Raw genomic sequence first — 18,958 nt, forward strand, 5'->3', positions numbered from 1 at the left:
TTTGTTGAGTAAATTGTATACAGGTGTTGAGCCAGTTAATACATAGAGTGCTTGCCGCGGAACATTGCCTCTACATTCAGATTACATTTATACTTGGGTGGAGTCTGTGTATTCCAAGTAATTGTGTGTTTGTTTGTTTGTGTACGAGGGAGCGTTTGGGATGTCAGTGTAGTTGTGCAGGTGGTAGGTGTGGGGGAGCAAAGGGGCAGTAATGGGCGCAGGACTGTTGAGTCTGTGACTACAGACAAAATGGATAAATAGATAAATAGTAGGTGTGGAGACAGGCGAACGAGCGAGCGGCATGCACTTGCAGAGAATAAATTAATTCAGATGCTGGAGGAACCGTTCTATGTCCAATAATCAGGGTGTGTGTCTGCAGAGACGCCGAGCGGTATCGATGTTTTGACTTCTGGCATATGTGTGTATATATTTGCCTGTGTGTCTTTGCATTACTGTGTGTGTATATATATATAAATATACTTACCTCTATCAGTCTATCTATCCCTTCACACACACCTGGCTCTCTAGCTCTTGCAGAACTATAATCCCTAACACCAGCCTGCTCATAAAGCTGCCAAGGAGCTGCTAGGAATTGTAGGGTATGAGAAAGGTAGCCGGTCCCTGAACAGTGTTAATATAAAATGTGTGAGTGTGTGTATGTGTGTGGTTTAGCAGATCAGGGCTGGGACACTTGCAGCCATCAGATGCCGTTTAACTATAACTCCAACCAGTGCTGGTAGCTTAGTTCAGTGCTGGTAAAGACCTTGTTTTATTATTTTCCCACCTTGAAGCTGATTATTTAGTTATATAGATGACATCATTTATAAATGTCCAGCTCCGCTAGTCTGTTATTCTGTCTGTATACATACAGGTATATGTGGCAGTCTCCTTACTCTGCACAGCAGCAATGCAGTGGGTTTCCGATACACAGAGCCCTGCTCTTTTATACAAAGGCCACACAGACTGATTATATTATACTATACATGGGTCATAAGAGGAACCCCAGGGTCATAAGTAACGTTAAATGAGAGGTTGGAGTCCGGCCAGCATATATTGCTTTATGTTGTATAATTAATAGACGTGTGGGTGTGCATTGTAGTGTAATAGGTTATAATGGGGTCTGTTTTGGATTTGGCCAAGGATACTAGGTCACAGTGAGATGTGCATGATTTCCATGGTGTGTGTCTGTGTATGGGGAGTGCTGGCTGTGCAGAGAAGGTGTTAAAATGAAGAATGTACAGAAAGATCCATGAACTTGTTCTGTATGCTAAGGAGTATGTAAGTGATGATAGTTCCGTGCAACTGAGACAGTGTTTGTCATAGTGCATTATGCATACACGCCGGCAGGGCTGAAGGGATGGATGGATTGTGTGATGGGGAGATAGAGTTTGGGTGTAACAGACCGGTGACTGGGCTTAGCAGGTGTTTGGGAAGGTTGCCTGTCTATGTGACATTTATCTGCATTTGCCACGTAGTATACTGACATTATACCGAACAATTATATTATCCAGAAAGCTCTAGATTATGGCAGTGCCCTTATCTATAATGTACTATCTAAACCCACAGTGCTTCATTTGCACTGATCAGCTGTTTTCCCTGCAATAACAAGACAGTAATTTGCACTTGATGGTAATTAAACTTCATAAATCCATGCTGATGGCTAAACTATCCTATGTTAGTAGCTTTAAGGCATGTGTTCCCTGTTGCAGGAAGGCCTGTTACCCAGAAAATCCTGTGCACTCAGTCTGACCACTGGAGGGCACTGTTTAATTGCACTCTATGGGGGGCAGGGGCCTTGGAATGAACTCATCAGAGCAACCTGAATGGCATCTCCCATTTGCGAATATAAGCAGAAATATTTACAAAAATGAGGTGCAATCAATATATCTTAGAAGCACAGAATTAGACTGCAATCAAAAAATGTCAGTGCATCTTATCTGCCTGTTAAATGCTTAATTCTGGTTTAGTTTAAGCCCTTAAAATTGATTTGTGTTTATCTCAAGTGTGTTTAAATTTCTACTGAATTAGTTTCGGCTCTGTTCCCCTTTCCAACTGTGTGCTCTTTCCTTTGGATAGAAACCTGGAACTGGACAGGAGAAAAAAAATACCAGTAATTGCAATGGCTTGGATTGTACCTTAGGGGCATATTGTCATCTCTCTATTTCTCAATGAGTGGAAGCGACAGTTCATCCTTTGATAAATATGCTTCTACAAATCCTATACAAATGAAAATAGAACTGTAAAATGTAATTATGGGAAATTGTGGTGATCTTTCTTTCACTTGATGATGAATGTACCCCTTAGATGGGTGTGTGGGTCACGTAAACACTGTGTTATGTTTGGGACATGGATATTGGTTGTTATGGTGTATATGCTGTGCTTAGCAGTGTTTGCACCCTTTGTGCATTTAAGGGCAATTGTATAAGGGGTGCTTTAAAAAAATTTCACTTACTCCCCTTTAGTCAATTCCAAAAATGCATTGTGGGTTGCCTTGGTCCTGGAATCTTCCAACAATGTTTTTTAGGGGGAAAACACACTTCTTGCAGAAGAACTCACACTTCTTGCCACTGATGCTAGTGGAATGCAACCAGGGCAAATAGCAGGTGATTTGACCATGGCCTAAAAGTGTCACATCTGTTAGGGATGAGTCTGGGTTATGTCTTTTTGGGCACAACAAAACAATAGCCCCACAAAGAACAATGAAACTTCTGCCTATTCTATTATACATTAATATAGCAGGTGATTTGACCATGGCCCAAAATTGTTATGTCAATTTGGGATGTGTTTGAGTTATGTCTTTTGCCCCACAAAGAACAAAGAAACACATGCCTATTCTGTTACAAGTAGCAGAATGTTTGTGCCTTAACTGAATGAAGGTTCTTTAAAGTTTTGGGGTTTGCGGGGGATACTGAAGGAGCATGACTGATGTTGGTCGGTGTAGGCCCATGCCTATATTTTAGTGAGCGGGTAACTTTGTGTGAATAAGGTGTCTGTCTGTAACCCTGAATTCATTGCAATTAACTGATCATTTGCTTTCCTGGTTCATGAAACTGGGTGATTGCAACATCACAGAAGTGTTAGTGCAATATGGTGTCATTGTGCTTGTGCCGAGGTGTTGCACCTCCATGCAATCCGGCGCAGCTATGTCATAGCATGCATTGCTCATGCTGGGAGATTAACAGGGCCTTTAGGGAGAGGTCTCAATTCTCTAAACAGGAGAGAATGTGGCATTGTACAGTAGGGAAATCCACAGGGAAGAGGATGGGAACAAATCACCCAGCACCAGTGGCCTTTGCTCAGAATGGCGTTCTTTGGTTCTGTGGGCGAAATCTAATTTAAGCATTAAAAATAGAATTAGGGCAAGTACAGGGTAATAATTATAATTAACCTTTCCAGGATATTATGATTAACCTTTACTTAACATATATATATATATTGTTATACATTTATTTTTTATTAGATAAAGGTCAGGAGAGAGGAAGTCTCAGGTCACTGCAATAATTATATAGCAGATTATACAGGAAACTTCCACCCCTATAGATACATGGTACAGAGCATATCAGCATATCCTATTGTAAAGGTAAAACTCTAATTATAATGTTCTTATTGCAACATTAATATATTCATGCCTGGGTGTCCTACAGATGTATTCAGGATCAGTGCTGAATTTGCAGTATAGTGCTTGTGGGCTAGAGCCGAGGGCATCACCATAGGGGGTAGGGGCCTGAGAGAGATTAGCATCACCCTGCCCACCACTCGACATGCTGCAATATCTGGCCGCAGAGCTTAAGGGGTTGCTTTGCTCTAGAGTGCCCTACTTGCCCAGTATAGTATAGGTGATGCCCATTCGCCAACTCATCAGCAGAGAAGTGATGCCAGGATGCTGTATGCCTAGGGCACACTAACACTGACTGCTGTAAAAAGTGTTTTCACCCTCCTCTAAAAGACATATAATAGGTGAACCCCCTTTCCTTAATATTTCCACCTTGTATCTCTCAGTGAGCATAAGAATTGTTTGATTCAAAAACCTGTTTTTCTACTTCTGACATATTGGAATCACCCCCAAGGATCCTGTATTCCATTCAGCAGGTCGTAACTCTGTTTGTGGTTACAAAGATGCACAATATATAGCTTTATAGATATACAATACACAATAGCATTATAGATATACAAGTCACAAATAGGAATGCATATGCCAACCTTGCCCAAGGATCACTAACGGCTAAGACACGGAGTTAAATCATAGCAGCTACTGGTCATGGCTACTAAGCACCAAAAAATACTCTACCATAGACAATACTGAGAATTTCCTCTCCACACGTAGAGAGAGTTATCAGTAAATGATCAGCATTGTCTGTTTTAGTAGCTGTGACAAGTAGCTGCTACTAGTAGCTCCGTGTGTCTTCGCCCTTAAGGTGGCCCATCCTTGTCCTAAAGCACCTGTCTGCCATTAATTGGACAGACTGCATGTAATTAGTCAGTAAGGCAACTGCTGCAGTTTTATACTGATGTTATCTTGCTGTGGTTAACCTTGACTATCAGCAGACAACTGTGACTAGTAGAAAGATAGTAGAGTGAGCCCATTGTACTTCTTTACATGATTCTGTGGTTCAACTATAGCAATACAGTACAACTGTCAATGATTAATATAAACAGACCATGTATAGCTGTATCTGAGCATTCAGGCCAACCAAATATGCATTGCATGGGTTAATATAATTACTCCCAGGATTCATTTGGTCCCAGAAAAAACAGGTTACACAACCAGATTACTTTGTGCCTTTTTTGTATTTTTTTCTCGTTAAAGACAGATTATACAGGTATGGGACCTGTTATCCACAATGCTCGGGACCTGGGGTTTTCCGAATGAGTGATCTTTCCGTGAATCTCCATACCAAGTCCAGGAAAAATTTTTTAAACATTAATTAAACCCAATAGGATTGTTTTGCCTTCAATAAAATTTAATTATATCTTAGTTGGGATCAAGTACAAGGTACTGTTTTATTATTACAGAGAAAAGGGAATCATTTAACCATTAAATAAACCCAATAGGGCTGTTCAGCCCCCAATAAGGGGTAATTATATCTTAGTTGGGATCAAGTACAGGTACTGTTTTATTATTACAGAGAAAAGGGAATCATTTAACCATTAAATAAACCCAATAGGGCTGTTCTGCCCCCAATAAGGGGTAATTATATCTTAGTTGGGATCAAGTACAGGTACTGTTTTATTATTACAGAGAAAAGGGAATCATTTAACCATTAAATAAACCCAATAGGACTGTTCTGCCCCAATAAGGGGTAATTATATCTTAGTTGGGATCAAGTACAGGTACTGTTTTATTATTACAGAGAAAAGGGAATCATTTAACCATTAAATAAACCCAATAGGACTGTTCTGCCCCAATAAGGGGTAATTATATCTTAGTTGGGATCAAGTACAGGTACTGTTTTATTATTACAGAGAAAAGGGAATTATTTAACCATTAAATAAACCCAATAGGGCTGTTCTGCCCCCAATAAGGGGTAATTATATCTTAGTTGGGATCAAGTACAGGTACTGTTTTATTATTACAGAGAAAAGGGAATCATTTAACCATTAAATAAACCCAATAGGACTGTTCTGCCCCAATAAGGGGTAATTATATCTTAGTTGGGATCAAGTACAGGTACTGTTTTATTATTACAGAGAAAAGGGAATCATTTAACCATTAAATAAACCCAATAGGGCTGTTCTGCCCCCAATAAGGGGTAATTATATCTTAGTTGGGATCAAGTACAGGTACTGTTTTATTATTACAGAGAAAAGGGAATCATTTAACCATTAAATAAACCCAATAGGGCTGTTCTGCCCCCAATAAGGGGTAATTATATCTTAGTTGGGATCAAGTACAGGTACTGTTTTATTATTACAGAGAAAAGGGAATCATTTAACCATTAAATAAACCCAATAGGACTGTTCTGCCCCAATAAGGGGTAATTATATCTTAGTTGGGATCAAGTACAGGTACTGTTTTATTATTACAGAGAAAAGGGAATTATTTAACCATTAAATAAACCCAATAGGGCTGTTCTGCCCCCAATAAGGGGTAATTATATCTTAGTTGGGATCAAGTACAGGTACTGTTTTATTATTACAGAGAAAAGGGAATCATTTAACCATTAAATAAACCCAATAGGACTGTTCTGCCCCAATAAGGGGTAATTATATCTTAGTTGGGATCAAGTACAGGTACTGTTTTATTATTACAGAGAAAAGGGAATTATTTAACCATTAAATAAACCCAATAGGGCTGTTCTGCCCCCAATAAGGGGTAATTATATCTTAGTTGGGATCAAGTACAGGTACTGTTTTATTATTACAGAGAAAAGGGAATCATTTAACCATTAAATAAACCCAATAGGACTGTTCTGCCCCAATAAGGGGTAATTATATCTTAGTTGGGATCAAGTACAGGTACTGTTTTATTATTACAGAGAAAAGGGAATCATTTAACCATTAAATAAACCCAATAGGGCTGTTCTGCCCCCAATAAGGGGTAATTATATCTTAGTTGGGATCAAGTACAGGTACTGTTTTATTATTACAGAGAAAAGGGAATCATTTAACCATTAAATAAACCCAATAGGGCTGTTCTGCCCCAATAAGAGGTAATTATATCTTAGTTGGGATCAAGTACAGGTACCATTTTATAATAACAGAGAAAAAGGAATTCAATCTTAAAATCTGAATTATTTGATTAAAATGGAGTCTATGGGAAATGATCTTTCTGTAATTCTGAGCTTTTTGGATAACGGGCTTCCGGATCCCATACCCGTATAGGAATGTATCAGTGGTATTCATAAAAGGATTTTGTAGCTACACCTTATGTCAGTGAGCTCCCAACTCCAATTTCTAGTATCTCCCTGCACCCAAAGGCTGGGATGTAGAGTCCAGAGACAGTTTAGGAAAACTACCATATGGGTATTTGTATAATTACTTTATTTGAGTGCATTTGGCATGGAGTATGAATGTCTAAAAAATGAAAATGAAAATAAACATTAGCAACTTGCCTGCATATAGATTATTGCCCATGTATGTTATTTGCTTCAGCATATCCAGCTATTAAGGCACAGAGGTTCCAGTCTGAGTTTCGGCAGGGATCTATAATCTCTGATCATAACCGCCATGCTTTCACGTACCGTTCATGTACCATGCTCCTATTGCTGGCAAATACACTAAATCATTATTAATTCTCATTATTGATAATATCTACTACCCTTCAGATTAAAAGCCCTCATTTATTGTGATCAGAGAGCAGTTATCAAGCCTGTTCATTTCACAGCAGGAAAATATTAAATTTCCTTTTCATTAAAGGTAGGATATTACAAAAATCATCATATTAAAACATTTAGGAGGGTTCTATTCATTCTCATTATTCATTCTGCAGACTAACAGTATACAGAATTGTACTGGTTGGGCACGCTATTGTAAATAGCTTTCACTGGCCAGCCGCACCGTGATGTTATAGGCCAGGGACGTCTTCTCTTTGTGACACATTTGCTTGCCACAGTCTTGAAAAATCACGGAAAGCCATTATTTTTTTCTCTTTTTGAGCTTTTTACCATGTAATTATTGAGCAACCTTGTAACAGGGAGTAGTAAACAACCAACCTTAGCTAAAAATAAGTATTAGTAATTATGCATACGGAATTCAGAAGCCTGTTATTGCACACATCAAAAAGAATGACAGCAGGCAATGCAAGATATATTTGTAGGGTAATTAAGCCGAACTAATTTGGGGGAAAAAGATTTTAAATTCCAAGTTCTAATATCTAGTTTAACTCTCAAAGTGATTTGTGCTATTGTATACAGTTTTGCTACCAAAGGACTGTGACATACAGTAGCAGGAATAGCAGTGGGGGATAATAGCCTCTGGGAAGTGACTGAGGCTGTGGGATAGCAGGTATAGTAGGGAGAGATGGTGCCTATAGTAGCAGTGGGGGGATAATAGCCTCTGGGAAGGGACTGGGGCTGTGGGATAGCAGGTATAGTAGGGAGAGATGGTGCCTATAGTAGCAGTGGGATAATAGCCTCTGGGAAGGGACTGGGGCTGTGGGATAGCAGGTATAGTAGGGAGAGATGGTGCATATAGTAGCAGTGGGGGGATAATAGCCTCTGGGAAGGGACTGTGGCTGTGGGATAGCAGGTATAGTAGGGAGAGATGGTGCCTATAGTAGCAGTGGGGGGATAATAGCATCTGGGAAGTGACTGTGGCTGTGGGATAGCAGGTATAGTAGGGAGAGATGGTGCCTATAGTAGCAGTGGGATAATAGCCTCTGGGAAGGGACTGTGGCTGTGGGATAGCAGGTATAGTAGGGAGAGATGGTGCCTATAGTAGCAGTGGGGGGATAATAGCCTCTGGGAAGGGACTGTGGCTGTGGGATAGCAGGTATAGTAGGGAGAGATGGTGCCTATAGTAGCAGTGGGATAATAGCCTCTGGGAAGGGACTGTGGCTGTGGGATAGCAGGTATAGTAGGGAGAGATGGTGCCTATAGCAGCAGTGGGGGGATAATAGCCTCTGGGAAGGGACTGTGGCTGTGGGATAGCAGGTATAGTAGGGAGAGATGGTGCCTATAGTAGCAGTAGGGGGATAATAGCATCTGGGAAGTGACTGAGGCTGTGGGATATCAGGTATAGTAGGGAGAGATGGTGCCTATAGTAGCAGTGGGGGATAATAGCCTCTGGGAAGGGACTGTGGCTGTGGGATATCAGGTATAGTAGGGAGAGATGGTGCCTATAGTAGCAGTAGGGGGATAATAGCATCTGGGAAGTGACTGAGGCTGTGGGATATCAGGTATAGTAGGGAGAGATGGTGCCTATAGTAGCAGTGGGGGGATAATAGCCTCTGGGAAGGGACTGTGGCTGTGGGATAGCAGGTATAGTAGGGAGAGATGGTGCCTATAGTAGCAGTAGGGGGATAATAGCATCTGGGAAGTGACTGAGGCTGTGGGATATCAGGTATAGTAGGGAGAGATGGTGCCTATAGTAGCAGTGGGGGGATAATAGCCTCTGGGAAGGGACTGTGGCTGTGGGATAGCAGGTATAGTAGGGAGAGATGGTGCCTATAGTAGCAGTAGGGGGATAATAGCATCTGGGAAGTGACTGAGGCTGTGGGATAGCAGGTATAGTAGGGAGAGATGGTGCCTATAGTAGCAGTGGGGGGATAATAGCCTCTGGGAAGGGACTGGGGCTGTGGGATAGCAGGTATAGTAGGGAGAGATGGTGCCTATAGTAGCAGTGGGGGATAATAGCATCTGGGAAGTGACTGAGGCTGTGGGATAGCAGGTATAGTAGGGAGAGATGGTGCCTATAGTAGCAGTGGGGATAATAGCCTCTGGGAAGGGACTGGGGCTGTGGGATAGCAGGTATAGTAGGGAGAGATGGTGCCTATAGTAGCAGTGGGGATAATAGCCTTTGGGAAGGGACTGGGGCTGTGGGATAGCAGGTATAGTAGGGAGAGATGGTGCCTATAGTAGCAGTAGGGGGATAATAGCATCTGGGAAGTGACTGAGGCTGTGGGATAGCAGGTATAGTAGGGAGAGATGGTGCCTATAGTAGCAGTGGGGGGATAATAGCCATGGGTCTGTGGCCATGGGTCAGAGAATATAGTAGGGCATAGGGATTGTGACAGTAATGCCATAAATCCATTAATCATTTTTACACAATGTTCTTTTGAAGTACAATACACTGTATCCACTAACATGTGTAGTCTAACTACATCCTTATGCTCTGGCATGGGCAATCAAGAAGAAATCCAATTTTTTTTTTCTTGATGTTCAGTTGAGTTCTCCATCTCTATGTGTGTTTGGGATTTGCAGGTGAAATGAAACACGAATACTCTGCATTCTGCGCTCCCACTGGGGAATGTCATTATGCATCCCAGGGCCAGCCATGTACGAAGTGCATGATACAATTCTCTGTTCCATTACAAGCGAACAGGGGAATGATCCAATCCAAGGTAACTCAGCGCGGTAACAAGGTAATAAAACCAGTCACAAATCCCTAACAAGGGCAAGTTGTAATACTCCACTTTCTAACAAGCAAATAACAGAACAAACCACAGGACGCAAACTGTATCCTGACGGCCTAATGGCAGCAGATCATCCCCGAGGAGCATCCCCAATAAACACTCCAGCTTCCCATAGGCTGCTCCTTTCAACCAGCGGGTAATGTGAGGGATTAAGAGCGACTCCCCCCGCAGGAAAAAGGAAAGCTGCTTGCTCAGGTCACTAATTGAACCAACAGAATCGTAGCCACGGGTTGAAATTTGTCTGAAATTGCTCTCCTGAACCTGTTGGCTTAGTGGGAAATGATTTAACAGAGACATACAGCTGAATATGGATTTAAAGAGGCAGTACACCTATACTGCAGAATAGAACTCTCTCTGAATAGCACACAACTCACTGAGAGCTGTGGTTCAGCAGTAGATGTATTTTACTCTTGGAAACAGATGAAAGGATCAGAGATGTTGTTTTAGAGGTTCTAGAGGTCACAGATGTATTCAGATGTATTTACAGTCCCTAAGGGCACACTGAGCTACTTAGTAGCAGCTACTTGTTAAGGCTACTAAACACCAGAAAATCCCCTGCCATAGACAATACTGAGAATTACCTCTGCTAAAACACACGTAGAGACAATTATCAGTAAATGATCAGCATTGTCTAGGTTAGTAGTCACAGGGTGTAGACACACAGAGCTACTAGTAGCAGCTATTTGTCACAGCTATAAAAATAGACAATGCTGATCATATACTGATAATTGCCTCTACATGTGTTTTAGCAGAGGCAATTCTCAGTATTGTCTATTGTAGGGTATTTTCTGGCATTTAGTAGCCATGACAAGTAGCTGCTACTAAGTAGCTCCATGTGTCGTACCCCTTATAGGCTGGAGCAGCAATATCAGCAGCATGCGGTGTTTGCACCATGCCCGTCTTGGCACCTGTATATTCAGTGTAGCTGCCATGGTTAAAGAGATGACAGAATCTGCTCTGGGTAAATAATGTTGGGCTGGGTTAGTTAATTTAAAGATGAACTACCCTTGCTTAAAGTGTCTTTTTTATTGCAAATTTCTTTTGCAACCAAAGAAGTGTCACTTAACACCTTTATGCCAAGGGAAACTATTCACATTGCAAAGATTATTATTATACTGCCTTCCCCCATTTCACTGCATTTGGTTTTTGGTTACATGTCTGACATGTAAATTACTGTGTATCAGTGACCATAGCAACTAAGGCAGAGATTGCCTGTGTTTGGGGTTACTAGGGTCAGCGACTAGCAACCGGATAGCAGTATAAAGCATTGTAAAGGTATGAATATATGCATATCTTTATATGTGTTGTGTTATTTGTATACCCAGCTTTGTACAGTTTACTGTACATTCATAGATAAATTCTGGGTTGAGACAGACAGTGCAAAATAAACAAAATATATACAGGCATGGGATACGTTATCCAGAAACCCGTTATCCAGAAAGTTCTGAATTACGGAAGGCCATCTCCCATAGACTCCATTATAAACAAATAAATCTGATTTTTAAAAATGATTTCCTTTTTCTCTGTAATAATAAAACAGTACCTGTACTTGATCCCAACTAAGATATAATTACCCCTTATTGGGGGCAGAACAGCCCTATTGGGTTTATTTAATGGTTAAATGATTCCCTTTTCTCTGTAATAATAAAACAGTACCTGTACTTGATCCCAACTAAGATATAATTACCCCTTATTGGGGGCAGAACAGCCCTATTGGGTTTATTTAATGGTTAAATGATTCCCTTTTCTCTGTAATAATAAAACAGTACCGTGTACTTGATCCCAACTAAGATATAATTACCCCTTATTGGGGGCAGAACAGCCCTATTGGGTTTATTTAATGGTTAAATGATTCCCTTTTCTCTGTAATAATAAAACAGTACCTGTACTTGATCCCAACTAAGATATAATTACCCCTTATTGGAGGCAGAACAGCCCTATTGGGTTTTTTCAATATTTAAATGATTTTTTAGCAGACTAAAGGTATGGAGATCCAAATTACAGAAAGATCCCTTATCTGGAAAACCCCAGGTCCCGAGCATTCTGGATAACAGGTCCCATACCTGTACAGTAAGTTTATTCTTGAGTGATGTGTGCCTGTAAGAATGAATTGATAATGTATTTTTTAGCAAAACCAATTCTCAGTTTTTGTATCCCTGATTCTGTGTGTATTCATTGTATTACATATGGGGCCTCCGTGATACCTGAAGGCACCTGACAGTTACAAGACCAGGCAGGCTGTAGGAGCCAGCTCTAACTGTTGGCATAATGACTGACTTAACCCTATAGCTGCAGCATTTCCCTTGTCTATCAACCCCGTAGGCTTATTTGCAATTACCTGGATCAGTCAATTACTGCTATCAGCCTCCTTTTAGCCAAACGATTGACTTAACCCTGTGGGTGCTAAGAGCCAGCAATAATCCCCCTGCCTGTCTTCGCTGCAGGCTTTCTTGCACTCACTAGGGGACATTTAATATGCCTCACCCAAAAGTGCAAAGTGGCCACAATCGAAAAAAATTTTGCACTTTGCACACTGGGTGTGGTATAAAATCCTTTTCAGAGACCTGCAGCATGCCCCTTGAATCAAGCTCTGCCTGTGTCCCAATGGGGTGGGCAGGGGGAGGCATATAGTCAGACTCTTGCATCCCTTAGTGCTCTAGCACTTGTGTCCCCGGGTTAAGTACCTGTCACCTACTGTTTTCAGTCAGTTGTTCTGCTGAAGGCAAAGCAATGAGTAAAAGCCAAATTAAAGGCCCTAGTTGGTCCCCAGGACAGCAGCCCAAACTTTCAAATACCTGTCATAGAGGTGCCCATACATAAAAAAGCATGTACAGATGACCTTGAAATTTGTTCACTGCAATTTGGATAATAAAAATAAACATGGATGTGAGCTTGCCCTTTAATTGACTGACATCTTGCTGACAGGCTGATGCTTTGCTTGCCATTTAACACGATCATCAGTTTTGTATCTTCACTCTTTCCCTGTATTCGAAAATTTGCTACAATGCGTCTGCTCCAAATCCTGCTTACAGCAATGGAGAGGATGCCAAATCTGCATATGTAGCAATTCCACATTTACTTGATGGAGGGAGTCCAAAATGAAAGATATGCTATAGATGTAGCCACCTTTCTACTTAAATAAACAACTCCATCACGACACTAAGGGGCTGATTTACTAAGACATGAATTCCAACCGAATTGGAAAAATTCCGATTGGAAAATGAACATTTTGCGACTTTTTCGTATTTTTTCGATTTTTTCGCCGACTTTACGACTTTTCGGAAATTATCGCGACTTTTTCGTTACCAATACGATTTGCGCTACGAAAAAATCGCCAGATTTTGCGCAACTTTCGGAATGGCTACGAAAAACTCGCGTTTTTTCGCACAAATCGTATTGGTAACGAAAAAGTTGCGACAATTTTCCGAAAAAATCGCAAAATACCGATCATTACGAAAAAAACGCAATCGGACGCATTCGGCCCGTTCGTGGGTTAGTAAATGTGCCCCTTAGTCTCTAAAAACAATCCTATAGCTCAATGTTCTTAAACTACTCTCCTGAAACCCACAGCAGCAAACATTACACTAAAATGTTCAAGAATCAAAACAGGCAATCCATGAATTCTCTTTCTGAGCGTGGAGATATGCATGAAAATGGACTGTGCATGTAGCATGGGTAGCAGTAACTGGTAGTGCAGGTAACACAGTAGAGTGAACTGGAAGCAAAGTGGATAACAGACAGTTTAATAGGAGATATGATACAGATGTAGTCAGGTGGTGCCCGTGGAAGTTGATAGGATAATAGCCTCTGGGAAGGGACTGGGGCTGTGGGATAGCAGGTATAGTAGGGAGAGATGGTGCCTATAGTAGCAGTGGGGGGATAATAACCTCTGGGAAGGGACTGGGGCTGTGGGATAGCAGGTATAGTAGGGAGAGATGGTGCCTATAGTAGCAGTGGGGGGATAATAGCCTCTGGGAAGGGACTGGGGCTGTGGGATAGCAGGTATAGTAGGGAGAGATGGTGCCTATAGTAGCAGTGGGATAATAGCCTCTGGGAAGGGACTGTGGCTGTGGGATAGCAGGTATAGTAGGGAGAGATGGTGCCTATAGTAGCAGTGGGGGGATAATAGCCTCTGGGAAGGGACTGGGGCTGTGGGATAGCAGGTATACTAGGGAGAGATGGTGCCTATAGTAGCAGTGGGATAATAGCCTCTGGGAAGGGACTGGGGCTGTGGGATAGCAGGTATAGTAGGGAGAGATGGTGCCTATAGTAGCAGTGGGGGGATACTAGCCTCTGGGAAGGGATTGTGGCTGTGGGATAGTAGGTATAGTAGGGAGAGATGGTGCCTATAGTAGCAGTGGGGGGATAATAGCCTCTGGGAAGGGACTGGGGCTGTGGGATAGCAGGTATAGTAGGGAGAGGTGGTGCCTATAGTAGCAGTGGGGGGATAATAGCCTCTGGGAAGGGACTGGGGCTGTGGGATAGCAGGTATAGTAGGGAGAGATGGTGCCTATAGTAGCAGTGGGGGGATAATAGCCTCTGGGAAGGGACTGGGGCTGTGGGATAGCAGGTATAGTAGGGAGAGATGGTGCCTATAGTAGCAGTGGGGATAAAAGCCTCTGGGAAGGGACTGGGGCTGTGGGATAGCAGGTATAGTAGGGAGAGATGGTGCCTATAGTAACAGTGGGATAATAGCCTCTGGGAAGGGACTGTGGGATAGCAGGTATAGTAGGGAGAGATGGTGCCTATAGTAGCAGTGGGGGGATAATAGCCTCTGGGAAGGGACTGTGGCTGTGGGATAGTAGGTATAGTAGGGAGAGATGGTGCCTATAGTAGCAGTGGGGGGATAATAGCCTCTGGGAAGGGACTGTGGCTGTGGGATAGCAGGTATAGTAGGGAGAGATGGTGCCTATAGTAGCAGTGGGGGGATAATAGCCTCTGGGAAGGGACTGGGGCTGTGGGATAGCAGGTATAGTAGGGAGAGATGGTGCCTATAGTAGCAGTGGGGGGATAATAGCCTCTGTGAAGGGACTGGGGCTGTGGGATAGCAGGTATAGTAGGGAGAGATGGTGCCTATAGTAGCAGTGGGGGGATAATAGCCTCTGGGAAGGGACTGTGGCTGTGGGATAGTAGGTATAGTAGGGAGAGATGGTGCCTATAGTAGCAGTGGGATAATAGCCTCTGGGAAGGGACTGTGGCTGTGGGATAGCAGGTATAGTAGGGAGAGATGGTGCCTATAGTAGCAGTGGGGGGATAATAGCCTCTGGGAAGGGACTGGGGCTGTGGGATAGCAGGTATAGTAGGGAGAGATGGTGCCTATAGTAGCAGTGGGGGGATAATAGCCTCTGGGAAGGGACTGGGGCTGTGGGATAGCAGGTATAGTAGGGAGAGATGGTGCCTATAGTAGCAGTGGGGGGATAATAGCCTCTGGGAAGGGACTGAGGCTGTGGGATAGCAGGTATAGTAGGGAGAGATGGTGCCTATAGTAGCAGTGGGATAATAGCCTCTGGGAAGGGACTGTGGCTGTGGGATAGCAGGTATAGTAGGGAGAGATGGTGCCTATAGTAGCAGTGGGGGGATAATAGCCTCTGGGAAGGGACTGGGGCTGTGGGATAGCAGGTATAGTAGGGAGAGATGGTGCCTATAGTAGCAGTGGGATAATAGCCTCTGGGAAGGGACTGGGGCTGTGGGATAGCAGGTATAGTAGGGAGAGGTGGTGCCTGTATTAGCATTGGGGATAATAGGGCGCTGGCACATAGAGCGGATTTCAGCACAGAACTGAATACTCGAGCATTCTCAGATGTGTAAGTCTGTCCAGCAACAGTGACTTACAACTGCACTTTTCCTAAGGAGAGATGGAGTTTACAAGAGTTGGTGCATTATATATTCTATATATGTCCTAGGCCTCAAGATAATGATCTGCACTTCCATATATTAAAATGTCGTTATTAAGGCAGAAACCACATGATTAATGGGATTTAATCCCGCATTATCTGGCTTGTGTGTTTTAATATCAAGGCTTGTACCCTTTCTGTGCTGTAATTATTTGAGGATGAGCTGTTCAGCCTTCCTGCAATTCTCTGACTGTTATTCCCCGCTATTGTGTGAATAGAGCACCTCCTGCTTTGAGAATTATGTGCTTATCTGGCTGGTGCATATGTATCAGTACGTGGCCCAACTGGGCTGCTTTAGTAGTGGTGGGTCCCCAGGAATACAGATTTATTTTACATATAAAACAGATTTATCTTCATTAAATAGGACTGTTCAACCTATTTTGCTCAACAAGAAAAGCCATAGGTAGCATGCCGTCTTGGAAACGAGCAATTGGGATAATAAATGGGGCCGCCATTGGAACATCATGAGCGCTGCACTGGCACCAGTGCTATTAATGAGATATTTTTAATTACATGTGTGTCATTAACTGAGATAAGTGGGGAACTACCAGCAGCTCCAACTGTAGGCCATTTTGTGGGGTGTGACTAGTTGATACTGTACCTGATGCTTCTTGGTACATATGCGGTATTAAGTTGCCATATTATTAATAGGAAGGATTATCAAGATGGTTCTGTTCCAGTAGACATGTCCATTTGATGACAGCCACTCTGCCAGTATGGTCATGCAAAATATGCAGACCCAAGGGTAAATGAATACATCTTTTTCCATTTAGGTTTTATAAAAGTTATCAGTCTAGTTCACTGAATGCCAAATGATCTGGAATAGCTCATTCAGCTCTGTTGGACTGTACCAAGTATCACTAATATGAATGGATGACTTTCCTGTTACAACTAGAAAGGTAGATGAAAGAATGAATGATCCCCCTGTAAGGCCTTAAGTTTGAGCCAAAACACTTGCTAGTCAACCTAGCTCTTATCTTACCAGCAATGAACACTAGTGCCATGTTTCTCTAGCCTGAGCATTGTGGGACATAAAGAAAAAAGTCTTGAGATTGGCTGCTTCTATTAAAGCACAACTCACCTCAGCCTACTGTTTTGACTTTGCTCAGTGTTGACATCCTGGAGACTCACTGGCTGACCTACACTCCACCAGCCCCATGGAAGCCAGTGAGTTTGAGCTGAGACACTTGCTTGTAAATCTAGATGGCTTCTTGATTAACCAGCAATAAACACCGGTGCCATGTTTTTCTGGCTTGAGGGGCATGGGACATAAGGAAAAAAGTCTTTGTATTAGAGGTCACAACAGGCAATTGTTTTGACTGCTCAACATTGATATCCTGGAGGCTCATTTGCAGACTGACCTACCATAAGCCTGCCTCCTTCAGTGGTTTATACTACTTCAATATTTTGCTGGGTTACTGAAGCAACCAGACTGACATTAGTTTAAAAAGCATTTGCTAAGTGGCCAAAACTTACCCTATTCTCAAGGGGTATAGTGCTCTACTGGCAATAAAAAAAGATAACCCTACAGATAAAAGAGCAAGCAGACCTTGCTTATGCTCCTTCCATCATGGTCACAATCAAGTCTGAACGTGGGCAAAATCAATTTTGTCTCTGTAGCTTTGGACTGCATGTTTTCTATGTTGCTATTCAGCCTGAAATTAGCATTGGGGGGAAATTTTACAAGATCTAAAGGTGATATCATGTGAGGGTCTTTATGGTGTCTTATAAGCAACATTCTGCTCACCTCCCTCTTTGATTTGATCCCAGTGGCCTCAAAGTAGGTGCCCAATTTTACATTTCTGGTTTTGGAAGCACACAGACACAGTTTTACTCCAGCCAGAGCCTCCTACAGGCCAGCAGTCCACATGGGCCACCAGATAGCCAATCACAGCCCTTATTTGGCATCCCCAAAGAACATTTTTCATGCTTATGTGGCTCACCGACACTTTTTACATCTGAGTGTGGCTCACAAGTAAAAAAGGTTGGGGATCCCTGTATTAAATCCTACTGTATATAAAGCTGTGGACTTCCATGGGCAAATAATGCAACTATCCTATTGGATTCATAACTCTTAATAAATAACATTCTGATAATCCTGATTCCGAATTGTATGTGTAATTGAAGATTATTTTTAATCTACATATTTCGTTTCAGATTATGACCCAGATTTATAATGTTTATGATATCCCCAGCTCTGTCCTTAAACTAAACACCGCATTCAATTTGGCAGACTCTCCTTTCCTGTGCTTCTAGTAAACCTCCCCTCATCATAAACTGCAATTAATTTGCCGCGTTCACCAGAAGATTTTAGAACAACATGAAATGTCTGCACAATCAGACGTGCAGCTCCTTAATCCGAGCAGGAAGGGAGGAGGCCAAGGGAGAAGGTAACCGATAGAAGAGCGATGAAACGGGGGAACGTGGATATAATGGCTAAATTGAAGCGTGGCATAGCTGAAAAGGTCAATGGTAAAGAGAGAAAAGGAGAGGGGCCAACTCTTGTAATGTTGGGGAGTCAGAGTCAGCAGCCGTTTGGATGACAAGTTAATGATGCTGTGATGATATACAGATGATAGAGAGTCGGGATGATGCTGGGATGAAATACAGTACTGCAGATATGAAGTGTATCAAGGAGACCAGTAAAACAGATTATCCCAGATGTGCGTGCTTGCTTTCCTCTGCCCTAGTGCATCAATATTTCTTTGCTTCTATCCTTTTCCGGGGTCTGCCTACATGGTGTAGAGTTTCTAGCAGGAAATACGGAAACCCTACAATGCCTTGTTCTATTAATCCCCTATTTATCCAAATCTTAAAGAGAAATGATGCCTTGTTAGTGTGTAAGGTTTATTTCTAACATATTAACCCATAAATAGATTGTGATTAATGAGTGTACAGATTACGGTGTGTTCTATATACACATGATCATGAATGTAAATGGGGTTTGTTAGTAAACATATTAGTCATTTCTTATGGGAATGTGATCACTGAC

General features: G+C 42.3%; 1 protein-coding gene across 3 annotated transcripts in view; it reads left to right on the plus strand.

Annotated features, from left to right (window-relative positions):
• Window positions 1–18,958, plus strand: part of cntn4 (contactin 4) — a 215,442-nt gene that overhangs the window by 118,944 nt on the left and 77,540 nt on the right.

Source organism: Xenopus tropicalis, chromosome 4 (genome assembly GCF_000004195.4).
Source record: "Xenopus tropicalis strain Nigerian chromosome 4, UCB_Xtro_10.0, whole genome shotgun sequence".
In the NCBI taxonomy this organism is placed as follows: Eukaryota; Metazoa; Chordata; class Amphibia; order Anura; family Pipidae; genus Xenopus; species Xenopus tropicalis.